The sequence below is a fragment of the Dreissena polymorpha genome, chromosome 9 (assembly GCF_020536995.1).
Source record: "Dreissena polymorpha isolate Duluth1 chromosome 9, UMN_Dpol_1.0, whole genome shotgun sequence".
NCBI lineage: Eukaryota > Metazoa > Mollusca > Bivalvia > Myida > Dreissenidae > Dreissena > Dreissena polymorpha.
Genome location: NC_068363.1, coordinates 68,866,132 through 68,888,146, shown reverse-complemented (window position 1 = coordinate 68,888,146; position 22,015 = coordinate 68,866,132). Strand labels below are relative to the sequence as shown.

At 35.6% G+C, this 22,015-nt stretch overlaps 1 long non-coding RNA gene across 2 annotated transcripts; it reads right to left on the bottom strand.

Moving 5' to 3' along the window:
- Window positions 1-14,205: 14,205 nt before the first annotated feature.
- LOC127843815 (uncharacterized) lies at window positions 14,206-22,015 on the bottom strand. 2 transcript variants are annotated; one of them, XR_008032361.1, is made up of 3 exons: window positions 21,955-22,015; window positions 20,980-21,072; window positions 14,206-14,262 (listed from the first exon to the last, which is right to left on the bottom strand). It is a non-coding gene; the product is annotated as an uncharacterized LOC127843815 (long non-coding RNA). The 2 variants fall into 2 exon arrangements; XR_008032360.1 differs by lacking the exon at window positions 14,206-14,262 and adding an exon at window positions 20,732-20,788.

The window sequence follows — 22,015 nt, the reverse complement described above, 5'->3', positions numbered from 1 at the left end:
TTGCATTTTGACGATTAACAAAATGCCTCCAAAAATAATATGGAACACATATTTTGATACTTAAATTTGCTTTTTACATATAACACTCAAGCTTGTCCACGTTTTGGCGAATACCAAAAGCCGCCGCATGTATTAATATGTTGCTAGTTCTAATCATTTACAAATGGCGTGGCCAGTTTTAACCATATCTGTATTATTGAAGTACACTATTGTAGAGAACCGCAATACAACGTTACATACAAAATATTCAACCTTTGGGCCTTGTGAGTGAGAGGTAAAATTTTGGGGCTATTTAAGTGTATATAAAATAATAAACACTATGCGTTTCGTCAGTTTTAACTAAATGGCAATGATTTGATGAAGCAAATAAGCCGGCTAATATGAACCGTTACATACCAAATATAACCAATCTTTATATTATACTTTAGGATATTTATATTTTTGCAACTAAATCCTATAGAAACAATAATAATGTTACAAGAATTCTATGTTAAGACCGGGAATAACTTTTTTTATTTTAACATAGGGTCAGACAAACAGTGCATGCACAATATCATACGAGGAAACACATGCAAATTTGAATTTGGTATTTTTAAAAGTGTTAGATATTAACTAATCCGGACAAAGTTTTGTCCACAGGCAGACGGTAGGACAGACGGACAGACGTCCAAGGTTATTTCAGTTAACTTGTGTATACTTATTATCATGGGATATAAACATATTCATTACTGAAAGAAACACTAAATCATAGCGAACAACTAAAATAACTATACGGTCGGGGTAATGTAAGGCAGCCTTTTTGATGCATGTGTTCACATGGTTAGTCAAGACTGCACGTTATATGTCCCTATTGGCGTTTAAAGAGCAATCAGCATTTAATACTTTTAAAGTAAAGCTTGTGCACTAATTATTTTCCTACTTTTTATTGTATAGGTCGAAATAAATACACATGTTTGATGCTATCAGTGTTTACAATCGTTCCTAACGGCGATTAAAGAATAGTTCAGTACATTTCTTTCAATGCAGCAACTTGTATTCAAGTTTTCGTATGGTTTGTCGGTACAGACCGTTAAATTTCTTTCTTGACATTTGAACTAGAAACACAAATAATATAAGCACCAGCTTTGCAAATTTTATTTTTACAATTTACAAATTACTCTAAAAAATAAAATGAAACAACTATTTTGCTACCAAAATTAGCTTATTACATATACCACTTAAGCATGTCAAAGTTGTGGTTATAACCCAACGACGCCGCATGTATTAATGAGTAGCAAGTTGTAACAATGTATAAATGCACACACGGGCATGGTCAGTTTTAACCATAGTGGTATTATTGTAACAAAATATTGTAGAGAACCGCAATAAAACGTACCATACGAAATATTCAACCTTTGGGCCTTGTGTGAGAGAGGTAAAAGGGTTGTAAGTTTTTAAGTATATAAGTGTATATAACATATCAGACAACATGGGCTTGGTCAGTTTTTACTAGATGGTTATGATTTGATGAAGCAAATAAGCCGGCTAATATGCATTGTTACATACCAAATTTAACCTATCTTTATATACTTGACGAGATTTATATTTATGCAACAAAACCATATAGTAAAACTTAAAATCTTTGATGAAAGTTTTACTGTGTGGTTTCCATGATAATCCAATAAGTTTGAGACTGTCAATTTACACACACTAAGTATTGAAAACCATACCTGGAGCTTTCGTCCGTGTACTACAGACTTCATCAGCAGAATGAATATCTACTGTTGGGAAACGTTAACACCGCTATGTGTCGGGGTGAGCGATGTTAACGTATGGTCCCAGGTGTGCGAAAGTTGGTAGCGGCCCCGTCCTTTGAAAGTGTAAAGTCAAAACAAGTGAAATCGGATGGCAAAGGCAGTGAGCAGGGTTCGGATAGGTGGGTGAAGAATGTAACTAAGCGGAAAATATCAGAGATAGAGTTGTCAGTGTTGAAACCCGGACTTAATTATGCGATTACGCCAGACAAGTTACATGTTGTTGATATTATAACGGCCACTGAAAGAGCATGTAGCAATTATCCAATAGCGAATCGGTGGAGTTACGCAACAAGGTCGCGGATGTGTTATCCAGAAAAAAGACCCCAACTCGTTCCAACATTACAAGGAAATAACGCACAGCTTTGGTTGGCTTAAGCAATGATAAGGATATTCAAGTGTTACCGGCAGACAAGAGAAGGTGCACATTGGTGATGGACAAGACTGATTACACGCGTTACACCCCACACCATTGATTGGAAGTTGCATAAACAGCTGTACCCGAAGACTGATTCACCACCAAACTTCTATGGACTTCCAAAAAAACATAAAGCAAACATGCCATTAAGACCAATAGTCAGCAGTGTGGGATCTATCACTTATAATAGTGCAAAATACCTATCAACGGTACAAATACCTATCAACGGTACTGTCTCCGATGGTCGGAAAAACAGAACACTTTGTGAAGAACTCCAAACATTTCTCAACACTCATCAAAAAACATGTGAAAGAGGATGAAGTTTTAATGTCGTATGACGTAAGTGCACTTTTCACCAGTGTCTCAGTAGATAGAGCCTTGTATATTATGCATAATAAACTACTCGGGGACCCGGAGGTGAACACTAGAACCAATATGTCTCCACATCAGGTCACCAAGCTGCTAGGTCTGTGCCTAAATTGCACCTATTTTGTGTTTGATGGTGATTTCTACCAACAGATACAAGGCGCCCCTATGGGTTATCCAGTTTCGCCGATATTGTGCAACTTGTACATGGAGCATTTTGAAGAACAGGCTCTCCGCACAGCCCCACACCCACCAAGCTCGTGGTTCCGCAACGTCGATGACACCCACACACAAAGAAGGTTGAATATGTCGAGCAGTTCACAGAGCATATCAGCCCCATTGACCCCGACATTAAGTTTACGATGGAAAAAGAAGAGAACGGCTCACTAGCTTTCCTCGACACCAATACAATCAGAAAACCATACGGCAGCTTAACAATCACTATCTACAGAAAACCAACACATACAGACCAATATCTAGAGTTTAACCCCCACCATCCGAATGAACACAAACTTTCAGTACCAAGAACTCTTTTTGGCAGAGCTAAATCAATAATATCAGAAGAACAGGACCTGAAAAATGAAATGCATCATGTCAGCCAGGCTTTGAAGAAGTGCCACCATCCGGAATGGGCACTGAAGAAAGGAAGGGAACAGACCAGCAAACCCAAGTCAAGTACGGAGAGCAATAGAGTACCAGGGCAAGCCAAGTCTAAGGGCAACGTTGTCATTCCATATGTTCAAGGTATCTCTGAACAGTTAAAGCGGGGCTTTCTTAAACACAACATCAGCGTATCATTTAAGCCACATAAAACTCTAGGACAATTGCTAGTTTACCCTAAGGGCAAACCAGACAAGAAAGACATCTGCGGACGTATCTACCATATCACATGTGATGGTCATCCAAAGAAACATTGTTCAATGGACTATATTGGTGAAACTGAAAGAAATCTAATTGCAAGATTCATGGAAAACAGGGAACCGAATTCAACATCATCTGAGGTCTCAAGGCATACACATGACTGTAAACCGGGCCACGCAATCACAATGGAGAACGTAAGGATTCTGGACCGTGAGCCATCTTGGTTCGAGAGATGGTCAAGGAGGCTATTTACATCCGTGCACTAAGACCGGCGCTAAACAAGGACGGGACCGCTACCAACTCTCGCACACCTGGGACCATACGTTAACATCGCTCACCCCGACAATTAGCGGTGTTAACGTTTCCCAACAGTAGATATTAATTCTGCTGATGAAGTCCGTAGTACACGGACGAAAGCTCCAGGTAAGGCTTTCAATACTTAGTGTGTGTAAATTGACAGTCTAAAACTTATTGGATTGACCATAATAAGGTTGCAATATGTTCTTAAACAGATACAAACTATACCATCGGTGTTGATATAAAGCAACCTTTTTGTGTTCACATGGGTTGTCAAAACTAAACGTCATATTTCCGCCTTGGCATTTGTAGTGCAATCAGCATTTCATATTTGTTTAATGAAAGTAGGGCAGGATGTATTTTCCTGATTTTAACTTTATAGGTCGCAATAAATAACTATATTTTCAAATTTCTTATCGAAAATATGTTTAATGCATTTATAAAAAGTAATCAGATTACGAGTGGTGTCAATGTTTATTATGTCATAATTGATTGTATCCGTTTCTGCAACTTTATATTACAAAGATCAAAAATTAATATTAATTACCTGTCCTACTGTGCATCCTGTTATGTTAAAGTTTTCGCATGGCTTGTCGGTACAGAACGTTCCATTTTTGCCTTGACATATGAACTGGAAAAAAACAAAGCATTGAACCATATCTAACAATTTGAAGATTGGGGTTATGTATTGAAAGAAATACACCGTTACGTATAACATAAATTCATGCACCAATCCTTAAGGGCAACTTGTGGTGTTGATGTGTTCACATGGTTTGTCACTAAAGGAAAGTCATATTTCCATATTAGCATTTGTACTACAATCAACAATTTATATGTTACATGAATTGTAGTTGACTAGTTGAGTTTTGTCATTTACTTTAATAGTATTGTTACAAATAAAGTTTTAAAACATAAATATTTTAAATTTCCCTCCGTTGTATATGTCTACATGTATAACGGGAATGCAGTGCGAAAAAGATTTCAGTGCAAATTGTATATGCTATCAGTGTTAACAATCGTGTCAATAGGCGCTAAAAGATTATTTCAGTACCTGTCCTTGAATGCAGCCAGTTGTATTCAAGTTTTCGCATGGTTTGTCGGAACAGACAGTTCCATTTCTTGATTGACATTTGAACTATAAACACAAATACTGTATGCACCAGCTATGCAAATTTCATTTTGACTATTAACAAAATGCCCCACCCCCAAAATAATATGGAACAAATGTTTTAAAACTTAACTCAGCTTTTAACAAATAACAATAAAGCTTGTCCAACTTGTTGCGAATACCCAACGCCGCCGAATGTATTAATATGTAGCAAGCTGTAAAAATTTACAAATGTACCCTCGGGCGTTGCCAGTTTAAACCATAGGGGTATTATTGTATTATTGTGTATACCTTGTATCATATGATATAAACCTATTCATTACTGAAAAACACACTAAAACTAGAACAACTGCACGGTCGGGGTAAAGGTAAGGCAACCTTTTGTGTTTATGTGTTCACACGGTAAGTCAAGACTTAAAGTTCTATTTTCGTATTGGCATTTGTAGTGCAATCAGCATTTCATATTTGTTAAAAAAAATATTGTGCACTAAAGTCTTTCCTGATATTCAGTGTATAGGTCGCAATAAATATTTATATATTCTAATTTCCTATCGAAAAGATTATGTTTGCATAATTTCATTACATTACGAGTGGTGTCAATGTTCATAAAGTTAATAATTGATTGTATCTTTTTCTGCAACTTTATCTTACAGAAATGAAAGATTAATATGAATTACCTGTCCTACTGTGCATCCTGTTATGTTAAAGTTTTCGCATGGCTTGTCGGTACAGAACGTTCCATTTCTGCCTTGACATATGAACTGGAAACAAAACACATCATTGAACCATAGCGAACAACTTGAAGTTTGAGGAAATGTATAGAAGGAAATACATCGTTATGTAAAACATACATTTACGCCCCATTCCTTTAGGGCAACTTGTACTAATAATAATAATGATGTTACAAGAATTCTACGTTAGGACCGGGAATAACATTTGTAATTTTAACGTATGGTCTTAAAAATAGTACATGCACAATAACATACGAGAAAACACATGCAAATTTAAATGTTTTATTTTTAAAATTGTTAGACAACTCCTCCGTACAAAGTTTTGTCCACAGTCAGGCGGTAGGACAGACTGACAGACGGACAGGCGTCCATGATTATTTCAGTGTAATTCTGTATACATTGTATCCTTGGATATAAACATAATCATTACAGAAAAAAAACAGCACTTAACCATAGCGAACAATTAGAACAACTGTACCGTCGGGGTTACTATAAGGCAACCTTTTATGTTCATGTGTTCACTCGATCGATAAGTCTAGACTGAACGTTATATTTCCGTATTGGCGTTTGAAGTGGAATCAGCGTTTTATATTTTTTAACTAACGGTTTGTTCACTAAGGTTTTCCCTGATTTTTATTGTATAGGTCGCAATAAATACTTATATATTCTAATATTCTATCGAAATGATTTGTATTCCATTAATTAAATTTAATGTGATTACTAGTGGTGTCAATGTTTATAAAGTTAATAATTGATTGTATCTGTTTCTAGAATTGTATCTTACAGAGATCAAAATTTAATATGAATTACCTGTCCTACTGTGCATCCTGTTATGTTAAAGTTTTCGCATGGCTTGTCGGTACAGAACGTTCCATTTCTGCCTTGACATATGAACTGGAAACAAAACACATCATTGAACCATATCGAACAACTTGAAGTTTGAGGAAATGTATAGAAGGAAATACATCGTTATGTAAAACATACATTTACGCCCCATTCCTTTAGGGCAACTTGTACTAATAATAATAATGATGTTACAAGAATTCTACGTTAGGACCGGGAATAACATTTGTAATTTTAACGTATGGTCTTAAAAATAGTACATGCACAATAACATACGAGAAAACACATGCAAATTTAAATGTTTTATTTTTAAAATTGTTAGACAACTCCTCCGTACAAAGTTTTGTCCACAGTCAGGCGGTAGGACAGACTGACAGACGGACAGGCGTCCATGGTTATTTCAGTGTAATTCTGTATACATTGTATCCTTGGATATAAACATAATCATTACAGAAAAAAAACAGCACTTAACCATAGCGAACAATTAGAACAACTGTACCGTCGGGGTTACTATAAGGCAACCTTTTATGTTCATGTGTTCACTCGATCGATAAGTCTAGACTGAACGTTATATTTCCGTATTGGCGTTTGAAGTGGAATCAGCGTTTTATATTTTTTAACTAACGGTTTGTTCACTAAGGTTTTCCCTGATTTTTATTGTATAGGTCGCAATAAATACTTATATATTCTAATATTCTATCGAAATGATTTGTATTCCATTAATTAAATTTAATGTGATTACTAGTGGTGTCAATGTTTATAAAGTTAATAATTGATTGTATCTGTTTCTAGAATTGTATCTTACAGAGATCAAAATTTAATATGAATTACCTGTCCTACTGTGCATCCTGTTATGTTAAAGTTTTCGCATGGCTTGTCAGTACAGAACGTTCCATTTCTGCCTTGACATATGAACTGGAAACAAAACAAAGAATTGAACCAGTTCGAACAACTTAAAGTTTGTAAAAATGTAAAGAAGGAAAAACATCGTTACGTAAAACATAAATTAACGCACCAATCCTTTAGGGCAATTTGTAGGTATAATAATAATTTTACAAGAATTCTATGTACGGACCGGGAATAAATTTTGTAATTGTAACGTAGGATCATAAAAATAGGACAAACACAATAACATACGTCACAACACATGTAATTTAAATGTTGTATTTTTAAAATTGTAACATAACTCCTCCGGACATAGTTTTGTCCACAGTCAGACGGTGGGACAGACTGACAGACGGACAGGCGTCCATGGTTACTTCTGTGTAATTCTGTATACTTTGTATCCTTGGATATAAACATAATCATTACTGAAAGAAATACTAAAGCATGGCGAACAACTATAACAACTGTATCGTCGGGGTAAATATAAGGCAACCTTTTGTGTTCATGTGTTCACATGGTAAGTCAAGACTGAACGCTACATTTTTGTATGGAGTTTGTAGTGCAATCAGCATTTCATATTTTTTAAAGAAAAGTTTGTGCGCTTATTTTTTTCTTGATTTTCATTGTATATGTTGCGATAAATACTTATATTTTATAATTTTATATCGAATAGATTTGTATTGCATTCCTAAATTTTTATGAGATTGCGAATGGTGTCAATGTTTATAAGGTTAATAATTGATTGTATTTGTTTCTAGAATTTTATCTTACAGAGATAAAAGATAATTATGAATTAACTGTCCTACTGTGCATCCTGTTATGTTAAAGTTTTCGCATGGCTTGTCGGTACAGAACGTTACATTTTTACCTTGACATATAAACTGAAAACAAAACACAGCATTAAACAATTTCGAACAACTTGAAGTTTGGGGTTATGAATGGAAGGAAATACATCGTTACTTAAAACATAATTTAACGCACCAATCCTTTAGGGCAACTTGTGGTGTTGATGTGTTCACATGGTTTGTCAGAACAGAAAGTCATATTTCCATCTTGGCATTTGTACTGCAATCAATAATTTATATGTTAAACGAATTATAGTTGACGAGTTGAGTGTTGTCATTTACTTTAATAGTATTGCTCCAAATAAAGTTGTAAAACCTATATATTTGAAATTCCTCTCCGTATAATGTTTTATACTTGTATATATAAATGGGCATGCATTGCGTAAAAGATTTCAGCGCAAATTGTTGATGCTATCAGTGTTAACAATCGTGCCAAACGGCGATTACAGATTATTTCAGTACCTGTCCTTCAATGCAGCCAGTTGTATTCAAGGTTTCGCATGGTTTGTCGGAACAAACGGATCCATTTCTTGCTTGACATTTGAACTAGAAACACAAATACTATATGCACCAGTTTTGCAAAGTGCATTTTGACAATTCACAAAATGCCCCCCCCCCCCAAATAATATGGAACAAATATGTTAATACTTAAGTTAGCTTATTACATATAACACAAAAGCTTGTCAAAGTTGTGGCGAATACCCAACGCCGCCGCATGTATTAATATGTAGCAAGTTGTTAACATGTACAAATGGACCCCCTGGCGTGGCCAGTTTTAACAATAGGGGTATTATTGTGTATACTTTGTATCATATGATATAAACGTATTCATTACTGAAAGAAACACTAAAACATAGCTAAAAACTAGAACAACTGTACCGTCAAGGTTAATGTAAGGCAACATTTTGCGTTCACACGTTAACATAGTAAGTCAAGACTGAACGCTATAATTTCGTATTGGCATTTGAAGTTCAATCAGCATTTCATTTTTTTTTTAAAGTGTGTGCACTAAATTGTTCTTTTTATGTTCATCGTATAGGTCGCAACAAATACGTATATGTTCTTATTTTCTATCGAAAAGATTTGCATTACATTAATAAAATTCAATGAGATTGCGAGTGGTGACAATGTTTATTAAGTTAATAATTGATTGTATCTGTTTCTGCAAGTTTATCTTACAGAGATAAAAGATGATTATGAATTACCTGTCCTACTGTACATCCTGTTATGTTCAAGTTTTCGCATGGCTTGTCGGTACAGAACGTTCCATTTCTGCCTTGACATACGAACTGGAAACAAAACACAGCATTGAACCATATCGAACAACTTGGATATTTGAGATTATGTATGGAAGGAAATACACTGTATGTTACGTAAAACATAAACAGGCTAATCAGGGACGACACTTTCCACTTTTATGATAATGTTCGTTTCAATAAAGTCTCTACATAGCAAAAATTCAGTTTAGGCGGAAATTATCGTCCCTGATTAGTCTGTGTGGTTTTCACAGGCTAATCTGGCACAGCACTTAATGCACATGAACCCATTTTTCACAGAGCATTGAAAAATTTCGAGACTTATGCATAATATTGACAATACATCCGGTGTCCTTTTTTCTATTGTGTCGACTATATAACGTTGTGCATCAGACTCACGTATAACCTAAAGTAATTTAACACCTTATTGAGAAATTGAAAATATATAAAAAAACATATTGAAAGTTAGTTTATGAAATTCGTTCAACAATATGCTTATGAATATGTTGTTTAACGAATAAACGCACGAATAAACTTCGTTATAGAAAAAATCAATTAGATTTTTTATAATTTTGAATGCATTATTGTTAACAGTCTTCATTCATCTTGTGTAAATTACTGAAAACGATTCATTTATTAACTCTAACTATTGCTTATTTACTTTCAATAACATTTATGTAGGTATAGTACAGGTATGTTAATATGCCGCAAAAGTACGTATATAGAATAGATTAAACATGCTCAATGAAATCTCAATTTAATACCTCTCCCGTTGCACACTTGAAGTTCTCTGACTCATTACAAGGTCTGGTTGAGCAGTACGGGCCCATACTGTTGTAGCATGTATGCTGAAATATAAAAAAGGCGTACGTTCAGTAACCCAACCAAAAGTGCGGAAACATTTTTGTATGTCAAGTGACCAGAGGCCCATCAATTCGACACTATACTATCCCATGAATGCCTAGTGGACACTCCCATCATTCTAAATTGGATCAATTTATTTCCAAAATTAGGGATGTCTATTATATTTATTTCTGTATTTAGAATATTTCTTTCAGAAATTCCTTTAAGCAAACAGCGCAGACCCAAATGAGACGCCGCATCATGCGGAGTCTCATATGGGTCTACACTGTTTGCCAAGGCCTTTTTTCTAGACGCTAGGCATAAATGGGTATAACAAACGCAGCTTTACGCATAGTCAAAACTGGTATTGTTACCTTTTGTGAGGTACTGTGTAAATACTTTATGAACCAACTTTATTAAATGTCAGTATACATATATCCTTTGAAATGATACCTCATGTAGGAGACATTGTGACGTCGAATTACCGGAACACGAGCCATTCACGGGAACACACATTCGCTGCTCGAGACAGTAGATCTGCAAACAAAAATATACAATATCAATGAAATTAATAACTTGCCTAATGGTTGAATAAACTTTGGCATTTGAAGATCTATCAGCATTTCATATTTTTTAAATACAAGTGTGTGCACTAAATTGTTTTTCTTATGTTCATTGTATAGGTCGCAATAAATACGTATATATTATTATTTTCTATCGAAAAGATTTGCATTACATTAATAAAATTCAATGAGATTGCGACTGATGACAATGTTTATTAAGTTAATAATTGATTGTATCTGTTTCTGCAAGTCTATCTTACAGAGATGAAAGATAATTATGAATTACCTGTCCTACTGCACATCCTGTTATGTTCAAGTTTTCGCATGGCTTGTCGGTACAGAACGTTCCATTTCTGCCTTGACATACGAACTGGAAACAAAACACAGCATTGAACCATATCGAACAACTTGGATATTTGAGATTATGTATGGAATGAAATACACTGTATGTTACGTAAAACATAAACAGGCTAATCAGGGACGACACTTTCCACTTTTATGATAATGTTCGTTTCAATAAAGTCTCTACATAGCAAAAATTCAGTTTAGGCGGAAATTATCGTCCCTGATTAGTCTGTGTGGTTTTCACAGGTTAATCTGGCACAGCACTTAAAGCACATGAACCCATTTTTCACAGAGCATTGAAAAATTTCGAGACTTATGCATAATATTGACAATACATCCAGTGTCCTTTTTTCTATTGTGTCGACTATATAACGTTGTGCATCAGACTCACGTATAACCTAAAGTAATTTAACACCTTATTGAGAAATTGAAAATATATAAAAAAACATATTGAAAGTTAGTTTATGAAATTCGTTCAACAATATGCTTATGAATATGTTGTTTAACGAATAAACGCACGAATAAACTTCGTTATAGAAAGAAATCAATTAGATTTTTTTATAATTTTGAATGCATTATTGTTAACAGTCTTCATTCATCTTGTGTAAATTACTGAAAACGATTCATTTATTAACTCTAACTATTGCTTATTTACTTTCAATAACATTTATGTAGCTATAGTACAGGTATGTTAATATGCCGCAAAAGTACGTATATAGAATAGATTAAACATGCTCAATGAAATCTCAATTTAATACCTCTCCCGTTGCACACTTGAAGTTCTCTGACTCATTACAAGGTCTGGTTGAGCAGTACGGGCCCATACTGTTGTAGCATGTATGCTGAAATATAAAAAAAAGGCATACGTTCAGTAACCCAACCAAAAGTGCGGAAACATCTTTGTATGTCAAGTGACCAGAGGCCCATCAATTCGACACTATATTAGCCCATGTATGCCTAGTGGACACTCCCATCCTTCTAAATTGGATCAATTTATTTCCAAAATTAGGGATGTCTATTATATTTATTTCTATATTTAGAATATTTCTTTCAGAAATTCCTTTAAGCAAACAGCGCAGACCCAGATGAGACGCCGCATCATGCGGAGTCTCATATGGGTCTACACTGTTTGCCAAGGCCTTTTTTTCTAGACGCATGGCATAAATGGGTATAACAAACGCAGCTTTACGCATAGTCAAAACTGGTATTGTCACCTTTTGTGAGGTACTGTGTAAATACTTTATGAACTAACTTTATTAAATGTCAGTATACATATATCCTTTGAAATGATACCTCATGTAGGAGACATTGTGACGTCGAATTACCGGAACACGAGCCATTCACGGGAACACACATTCGCTGCTCGAGACAGTAGATCTGCAAACAAAAATATACAATACCAATGAAATTAATAACTTGCCTAATGGTTGAATAAACTGTGGTACGGCGTGGTATTTTACAAGCACGTGCTAATATTCGTTGAAAGTATGGACTTAATACACATTGCATACTCGTATCCGATCGTAAATGCAATATTTTCAGAATGTCTGCAAAAAAAAATCAAGCAGTATTTTTTGTCTCTTAAATTGACTATTTTCAAACTATTTTTTCGTATCTCAATGTTAATACAAGTAAAAACATACTTTTAAATGTCCAAAAACTACGATATTTGTCCCGCGAAGGGTGGAAATGAGATTAATGCCATATGGGATCAACGTAGCACCAGACCAGCCTGCACATTCGTTCTTATGAGACCACGAAACCTTGCGTGAGTTTATATCAAATGGATTAGCTCGAGACCAAACTGCACGAATGCGCTTGCTGGTCTGGAGCTACGCTAGTCGCATCTGCCATTAGCCCCACTTCCGCATTACACGGGTAAAATACTAACTATATGTAACGTGTGCTTTTACCTGCCCCTCTGGACATTCCATGTTCCCATAATCAACATTCGTACATTCTGGATCAGGCGAACAGTATCTGGTCTTACCATTGTAACATTCGTGCTAAAATCAAAACCAACAATGATACATGTACAACTGAAGTCAGTACATATGCGTTCATACGTATCTTTTTAAAAGACGTTTAAGAAAGGAATTAAACGTATGTTAGTCTGAAGCTATACAAAATAGTTAAATACAGAAATCGATAGGCATTAAAATGCATAAATAAAAATCCGACGTTAATAACTATATATCTGCGATATTATAATAGGCCTTAGGTATTTTCAAAATTAATAAGACAATAACCTCCCCCATAGGACAGAACATGTTTCCTTCGTAACCACACGTACTCTTGGAACAGTATGGCCAAGTACTGTAGTGGCACTCGTATTAAAATTAACGATTAACGATAAACGCCTATGTGATGGTAACAATTGTAAAGCCTATAGCAGTTACCAGTTTACTTCTTGCTAAAAATCCGTACATGAAGCTACGTGTAAATGCTTTTTCAATGTATTAAGCAGTTCAGATTCAAACATCAAAAGTTGGGTGTAAACATATGTCTTTAATTTTTGCATGACCATTTAGTTTTTCTCATAATAATATAGTACACTAAATCCAAGTTAATTTCTTATTTTTATCACTCAATGAACTGTGTACTTAATCTTAATATATGACAACAATATGGAACTACATTGTATTGTAAAATATGTATAACAATACTATTGCCAAGCAATATATGTTCCCTACCAGCTCAACCGTTGTCAGATTTTATATATATATTTGTTGCCATAGCAACCAGAAGTTTTGACGTAGGAGCAATATGAAATGACGTGCATAGTGTCCATATTGCCATCTATCCATGTTTCAAGTTTCATGAAAAAATATTAAGAACTTTAAAAGTTATCGCAGGATCCAGAAAAGTGTGACAAACTCACGGACTGACGGACACACGGACTGACGGACACAAAGCGCAAACCATAAGTCCCCTCCGGTAAAACCGGTATGGAACAAAAATACTGTATTCATCACTCATTTTGAATACTGCCACAGATGCTTACTATTCGTTAATGAAACAGAATACGACACGAACCTCATACGGCTGACAGGTTGCTACACAAGAGCCATCTTCGTTAACGCACTGTCGACTTGCCATGCAATAGATCTGCAAACAAACACATGTGAAGATCAAATAAAGTCATACATGTATGCGCCCGTCCATTTATTTCAGATGCACATATGCAAGTATAAATATTAAATAAAAGAAAATGCACGTAACTTACTGAATGTATGAAAACGCTTAAAAATGAAAACGTTCAATTTATTTGGCGTACATATTACATAACAAAGTCTTACCTGCCCTTCATGACATTCAGTGTTGCCAAGATAGTCGTTCCTGCACGCCGGATCAGACGAACAGTAACTGGTCTGTCCGTCGATGCATTGGTGCTACAACCATGTATACTATTTAATAAATGCAAGTGATTGTATTCCGTACTGACACATGCTGAAAGAATTAGTTTAAATGACGACGATTTGTAGGAGTTCATCCCTAAAACATTTGAACATAGTTGAAATTAAAAACGTGTTTAATATTGCTTTGAACAAGTGACACGAAAAGTCACAGTGGTCCCTGCATTGAATTATGGTTTAGAACATTCGTACTAAATCCAGATAACTGTTAGAATAAATTAGTACAGCTTGTTCAGAACAAATGCGAACTTTTTACCAAAATGTAATTAACGTGTTGGGCACGATAGTCTTTGTAAAAGAAACCTGGTTTTGACTCATTTACCATATAGCTGGGACACTGCAGTCCTCCCGTGTTGTTTTGGTCCGTCACGAACATATGTATTTATTTGCTAAATGCCAGGCATTTGATCCCGATTATTGCGATTTTTGATCTAGAAAATGTACACGTGTATAACAAAAAGCGAGTATTAAAAACACATGCCGTTATTTTTTTGGAATTTCATACCAAGCTTTCAAATACAGCAATTAGACATTTTGCTCCCTTGCCGTTCAAGAAAAATATGACCAGCCAAGATTCGAGGCTCACTTTGTAATACATGACCTGATTGCACGATTGCTTGGTATTCGTAATAATAATTGTTCTGAGAAAAAGGGACTTAATGCATGTGCGTGAAGTGTCATCCCAGATTAGCCTGTGCAGTCCGCACAGGCTTATCAGGGACGACACTTTCCGCCTAAACTTTATGTTCGGTAAGGAAGGACTGCGGACTGCACAGGCTAATCTGGGACGACACTTTACGCACATACATTATACGCAGCTTTCCCAGAACTAAGCTTATATACCTTTGCTAAAAGTATAACAGCCGCACGAGCATAATAATCTCGCGCTTTGCCGCATTTGAAAGTACTCAAGTTACAAGAGGTTCTTTCAGTTCAAACAAACATAATTTAAACAACGGTTCAAATGATTCACAATTCATTTCCCATTGAGGCAATACGGTTTCGTTTGAATTAATGAAACGATTTAATTAACAATAGCGTCAAACATCAATGGTGATTGAAGAGCCATAATGGCGCGTTTATGACGTCAACAAAGCACTCAGCTATTCGACCATGCTTCAGACCTTTTTGCCACATTGAAAACATATATGAAATATTAATGGTTTCCAGAACAATATTGTCAATATAGCATAGGGCTATACAGACTTATTTCAATCATGCCCAGCTTATGATGTCAAAAAGCTAGTTAATAATTCATTATTTGAATAAGCTTTGCTAATGGATTGTCACTGAATGCAAATTAATTAGCCAACCATTTCAAAAATCTTCCTCTTGTGTTTTGAAACGGTAACTTATTTCACAAACGTTTAGACCAATGTTCGCATGATTTAGTCTATGCTTTCAAATATTGAGACATACCAGTAATTTCAAATGTATAATTTACATTTTAAGACGGAAAAAATGCACAAAGTTAATAAAACAAATCCCCTTTGTGCAGCATCCCGTAAAACATCAGCGACAAATGCATACATTGAATTCAGTTGCAACATTGTTTAAACTGTTCATAATGTAGTCTTATTTGGCAATCATTTTCAGTCGTGTATTATATACCTCATTCGCTCCACATACTGTGACATCTGAAACGAAAGGCAAGTACAATAGTAAGTTGTTAAAACAATGCATTATGGTCAAGATCAATCCATGAGGGTGTTGTTATTAATAGTATGTTCATTGTTTATAAGTTGTGTGTCACGCGATGGTGATTTAAATGATTTACATTACATAGTTATTCTTACACATAAGCAAGTGTTTAACCCATTTATGCTTAGCGGACTCTCCCATCCGTTTCAATTGGCTCATTTTATTTCCAAAATTAGGCATGTCTAGTATATTTATTTCTATCTTAAGAATTTTTTTTACAGAAATTCCTCTAAGCAAACCGCGGATGAGACGCCGCATCATGCTGTTTGCAAAGGCCTGTTTTCTAGGCGCTAGGCATAAATGGATTAAAGAAAGCCATTACAGTTATTGAAATATCCATAGCCTCATACATACCAGGTATACATTGTTCGTAGCCGTATTCGTTCCTGCTTACAATCTGAGAGAGAAATTAAATAACATTGTACACGATTAAGCTTGCTGGATGTAGCAAGTATACAAATAAGTTGTAGAACGTACATGCAACGGACACAAATAATTACCAAACTACCAAAAAAGACAACTAAAACACATGGGTATTAAAATGACACGCGTATATATTCGTATGAGTTAAACATTAAACATACAGAAAACATCAAAAGCAACAAATAAGAATACACTTTATGACATAACACTATAACATCGTTGCCATCAAGAAGTCAAACGAGATAATTGGAATATGGCGTTGCCCAAAATAAAAGAATAAGCAAGTATTAAGTGTGTATTTATTTCAAAGTTTATATTATCCCTCTCCGCATAGGGCTTGAAATTGGAACCAACTTTGAATCATAGCTGCAGTCTCCATAGATTTAATTTTTAATGAAAAACATTCTAATTTTGGTGTGGTCTTGTTCTGTGAGGGACGCTGAAGTACCCGGCAAAAAACCAACACTATCCAGTGGGGTGACATTAACCCAACAGAATCAGGTACTGGGCCTCATGTTACGAAATAGGATGTTGCACAGACCCACCTCATTCTGCCCGCACTGCAAGCGATCCGGGCATGAGCCATCCAGCATGACACAACGATCCCGCTTGAGGCAGTATATCTACGACAAGCACACAGACATAAATACAAGTATGATACTCCATAGAACTCGTGTGATAAAAATTTCTTTCTAACCGCCAGCTGTTTTTAGGGCGATTGACCAATTATATGAGGATTATTATTTAGAATGATTAAAGCTCGGTTCCCCGCATTGGAACGGTAAATTTGGTTTCCCGCATTGGAACAGTAAAGTTCGGTTGCCCACATTGGCACGGTCATGGCAAATCATACACGTGAGTCAAACCTCAATTTCTCCCTGTTATTTATCCAAATACCAAACCTGCACTCTTGCTACTTATGCTCAAAATGTATAATTCATAGTTTTCAATACAGTATCACATTTCTGCTTTGACATACGAACTGGAAACAAAACACAGCATTGAACCATATCGAACAACTTGGAAATTTGAGATTATGTATGGAAGGAAATACACCGTATGTTACGTAAAACATAAACAGGCTAATCAGGGACGACACTTTCCACTTTTATGATAATGTTCGTTTCAATAAAGTCTCTACATAGCTAAAATTCAGTTTAGGCGGAAATTGTCGTCCCTGATTAGCCTGTGTTGTTTTCACAGGCTAATCTGGCACGGCACTTAAAGCACATGAACCCACTTTTCACAGAGCATTGAAAAATTTCGAGACTTATACATAGTATTGACAATACATCCAGTGTCCTTTTTTTCTATTGTGTCGACTATATAACGTTGTGCATCAGACTCACGTATAACCTAAAGTAATTTAACACCTTATTGAGAAATTGAAAATATAAACAAAAAACATATTGAAAGTTAGTTTATGAAATTCGTTCAACAATATGTTTATGAATATGTTGTTTAACGCATAAACGTACGAATTAACTTCGTTATACAAAAAATCAATTAGATTTTTATAATTTTAAATGCATTATTATTAACAATCTTCATTCATCTTGTGTAAATTACTGAAAACGATTCATTTATTAACTCTAACTATTGCACAATTACTTTCAAGAACATTTATGTAGCTATAGTACAGGTTTGTTAATATGCCGCAAAAGTACGTATACAGAATAGATTAAACATGCTCAATGTAATCTCAATTTAATACCTCTCCCGTTGCACACTTGAAGTTCTCTGACTCATTACAAGGTCTGGTTGAGCAGTACGGGCCCATACTGTTGTAGCACGTATGCTGAAATATAAATAAAAGGCGTACGTTCAGTAACCCAACCAAAAGTGCGGAAACATCTTCGTATGTCAAGTGACCAGAGGCCCATCAATTCGACACTATATTATCCCATGTATGCCTAGTGAACTCTCCCATCCTTCTAAATTGGATCAATTTATTTCAAAAATTAGGGATGTCTATTATATTTATTTCTATATTTAGAATATTTCTTTCAGAAATTCCTTTAAGCAAACAGCGCAGACCCAGATGAGACGCCGCATCATGCGGAGTCTCATATGGGTTTACACTGTTTGCCAAGGCCTTTTTTTCTAGACGCTAGACATAAAAGGGTATAACAAACGCAGCTTTACGCATAGTCAAAACTGGTATTGTCACCTTTTGTGAGGTACTGTGTAAATACTTTATGAACCAACTTTATTAAATGTCAGTATACATATATCTTTGAAATGATACCTCATGTAGGAGACATTGTGACGTCGAATTACCGGAACACGAGCCATTCATGGGAACGCACATTCGCTGCTCGAGACAGTAGATCTGCAAACAAAAATATACAATATCAATCAAATTAATAACTTGCCTAATGGTTGAATAAACTTTGGTACGGCGTGGTATTTTACAAGCACGTGCTTATATTCGTTGAAAGTATGGACTTAATACACATCGCATACTCGTATCCGATCGTAAATGCAATATTTTTAGAATGTCTGCAAAAAAAATTCAAGCAGTATTTGTTGTCTCTTAAATTGACTATTTTTAAACTATTGTTCGTATCTTAATGTTAAGACAAGTAAAAACATATTTTTAAGGGTCCAAAAACTACGATATTTGTCCCGCGAAGGGCGGAAAAGAGATTAATGCCATATGCGATCAGCGTAGCACCAGACCAGCCTGCACATTCGTTATTATGAGACCACGAAACCTTGCGTGAGTTTATAGCAAATGGGGTAGCTCCAGACCAAACTGCACGAATGCGCTTGCTGGTCTGGAGCTAAGCTAGTCGCATCTGCCATTAGCCCCACTTCCGCATTACACGGGTAAAATACTATCTATATGTAAGGTGTGCTTTTACCTGCCTCTCTGGACATTCCATGTTCCCATAATCAACATTCGTACATTCTGGATCAGGCGAGCAGTATCTGGTCTTACCATTGTAACATTCGTGCTAAAATCAAAACCAACAATGATACATGTACAACTGAAGAAAGTACATATGCGTTCATACGTATCTTTTTAAAAGACGTTTAAGAAAGGAATTAAACGTATGTTAGTCTGAAGCTACACAAAATAGTTAAATACAGAAATCGATAGGCATTAAAATGCATAAATAAAAATCCGACGTTAATAACTATATATCGGCGATATTTTAATAGGCCTTAGGTATTTTCAAAATTAATAATACAATAACCTCCCCCATAGGACAGAACATGTTTCCTTCGTAACCACACGTACTCTTGGAACAGTATGGCCAAGCACTGTTGTGGCACTTGTATTAAAATTAACGATTAACGATAAACGCCTATGTGATGGTAACAATTGTAAAGCCTATAGCAGTTACCAGTTTACTTCTTGCTAAAAATCCGTACATGAAGTTATGTGTAAATGCTTTTTCAATGTATTAAGCAGTTCAGATTCAAACATCAAAAGTTGGGTGTAAACATATGTCTTTAATTTTTGCATGACCAGTCAGTTACGCAACTTAAAACATTTAGTTGTTCTCATAATAATATAGTACACTAAATCCAAGTTAATTTCTTATTTTTATCACTCAATGAACTGTGTACTTAATCTTAATATATGACAACAATATGAAACTACATTGTATTGTAAAATATGTATAACAATACTATTGCCAAGCAATATATGTTCCCTACCAGCTCAACCGTTGTCAGATTATATATATATATATTTGTTGCCATAGCAACCAGAAGTTTTGACGTAGGAGCAACATGAAATGACGTGCATAGTGTCCATATTGCCATCTATCCATGTGACAAGTTTCATGAAAAAATATTAAGAACTTTAAAAGTTATCGCAGGATCCAGAAAAGTGTGACAAACTCACGGACTGACGGACTTGCGGACACACGGACTGACGGACACAAAGCGCAAACCATAAGTCCCCTCCGGTAAAACCGGTATGGAACAAAAATACTGTATTCATCACTCATTTTGAATACTGCCACAGATGCTTACTATTCGTTAATGAAACAGAATACGACACGAACCTCATACGGCTGACAGGTTGCTACACAAGAGCCATCTTCGTTAACGCACTGTCGACTTGCCATGCAATAGATCTGCAAACAAACACATGTGAAGATCAAATAAAGTCATACATGTATGCGCCCGTCCATTTATTTCAGATGCACATATGCAATTATAAATATTAAATAAAAGAAAATGCACGTAACTTACTGAATGTATGAAAACGCTTAAAAATGAAAACGTTCAATTTATTTGGCGTACATATTACATAACAAAGTCTTACCTGCCCTTCAGAACATTCAGTGTTGCCAAGGTAGTCGTTCCTACACGCCGGATCAGACGAACAGTCACTGGTCTGTCCGTCGATGCATTGGTGCTACAACCATGTATACTATTTAATAAATGCAAATGATTGTATTCCGTACTGACACACGCTGAAAGAATTAGTTTAAATGACGACGATTTGTAGGAGTTCATCCCTAAAACATCTGAACATAGTTGAAATGAAAAACGTGTGTAATATTGCTTTGAACAAGTGACACGAAAAGGCACAAATACATACAGCACAGTGGTCCCTGCATTTAATTATGGTTTAGAACATTCGTACTAAAACCAGATAACTGTTAGAATAAAATAGTACAGCTTGTTCAGAACAAATGCGAACTTTTTACCAAAATGTTATTAACGTGTTGGGCACGATAGTCTTTGTAAAAGAAACCTGGTTTTGACTCATTTACCATATAGCTGGGACACTGCAGTCCTCCCGTGTTGTTTTGGTCCGTCACGAACATATGTATTTATTTGCTAAATGCCAGGCATTTGATCCCGATTATTGCGATTTTTGATCTAGAAAATGTACACGTGTATAACAAAAAGCGAGTATTAAAAACACATGCCGTTAATTTTTTGGAATTTCATACCAAGCTTTCAAATACAGCAATTAGACATTTTGCTCCCTTGCCGTTCAAGAAAAATATGACCGGCCAAGATTCGAGGCTCACTTTGTAATACATGACCTGATTGCATGATTGCTTGGTATTCGTAATACTAATTGTTCTGAGAAAAAGGGACTTAATGCATGTGTGTGAAGTGTCATCCCAGATTAGCCTGTGCAGTCCGCACAGGCTAATCAGGGACGACACTTTCCGCCTAAACTTTATGTTCGGTAAGGAAGGACTGCGGACTGCACAGGCTAATCTGGGACGACACTTTACGCACATACATTATACACAGCTTTCCCAGAACTAAGCTTATATACCTTTGCTAAAAGTATAACAGCCGCACGAGCATAATAATCTCGCGCTTTGCCGCATTTGAAA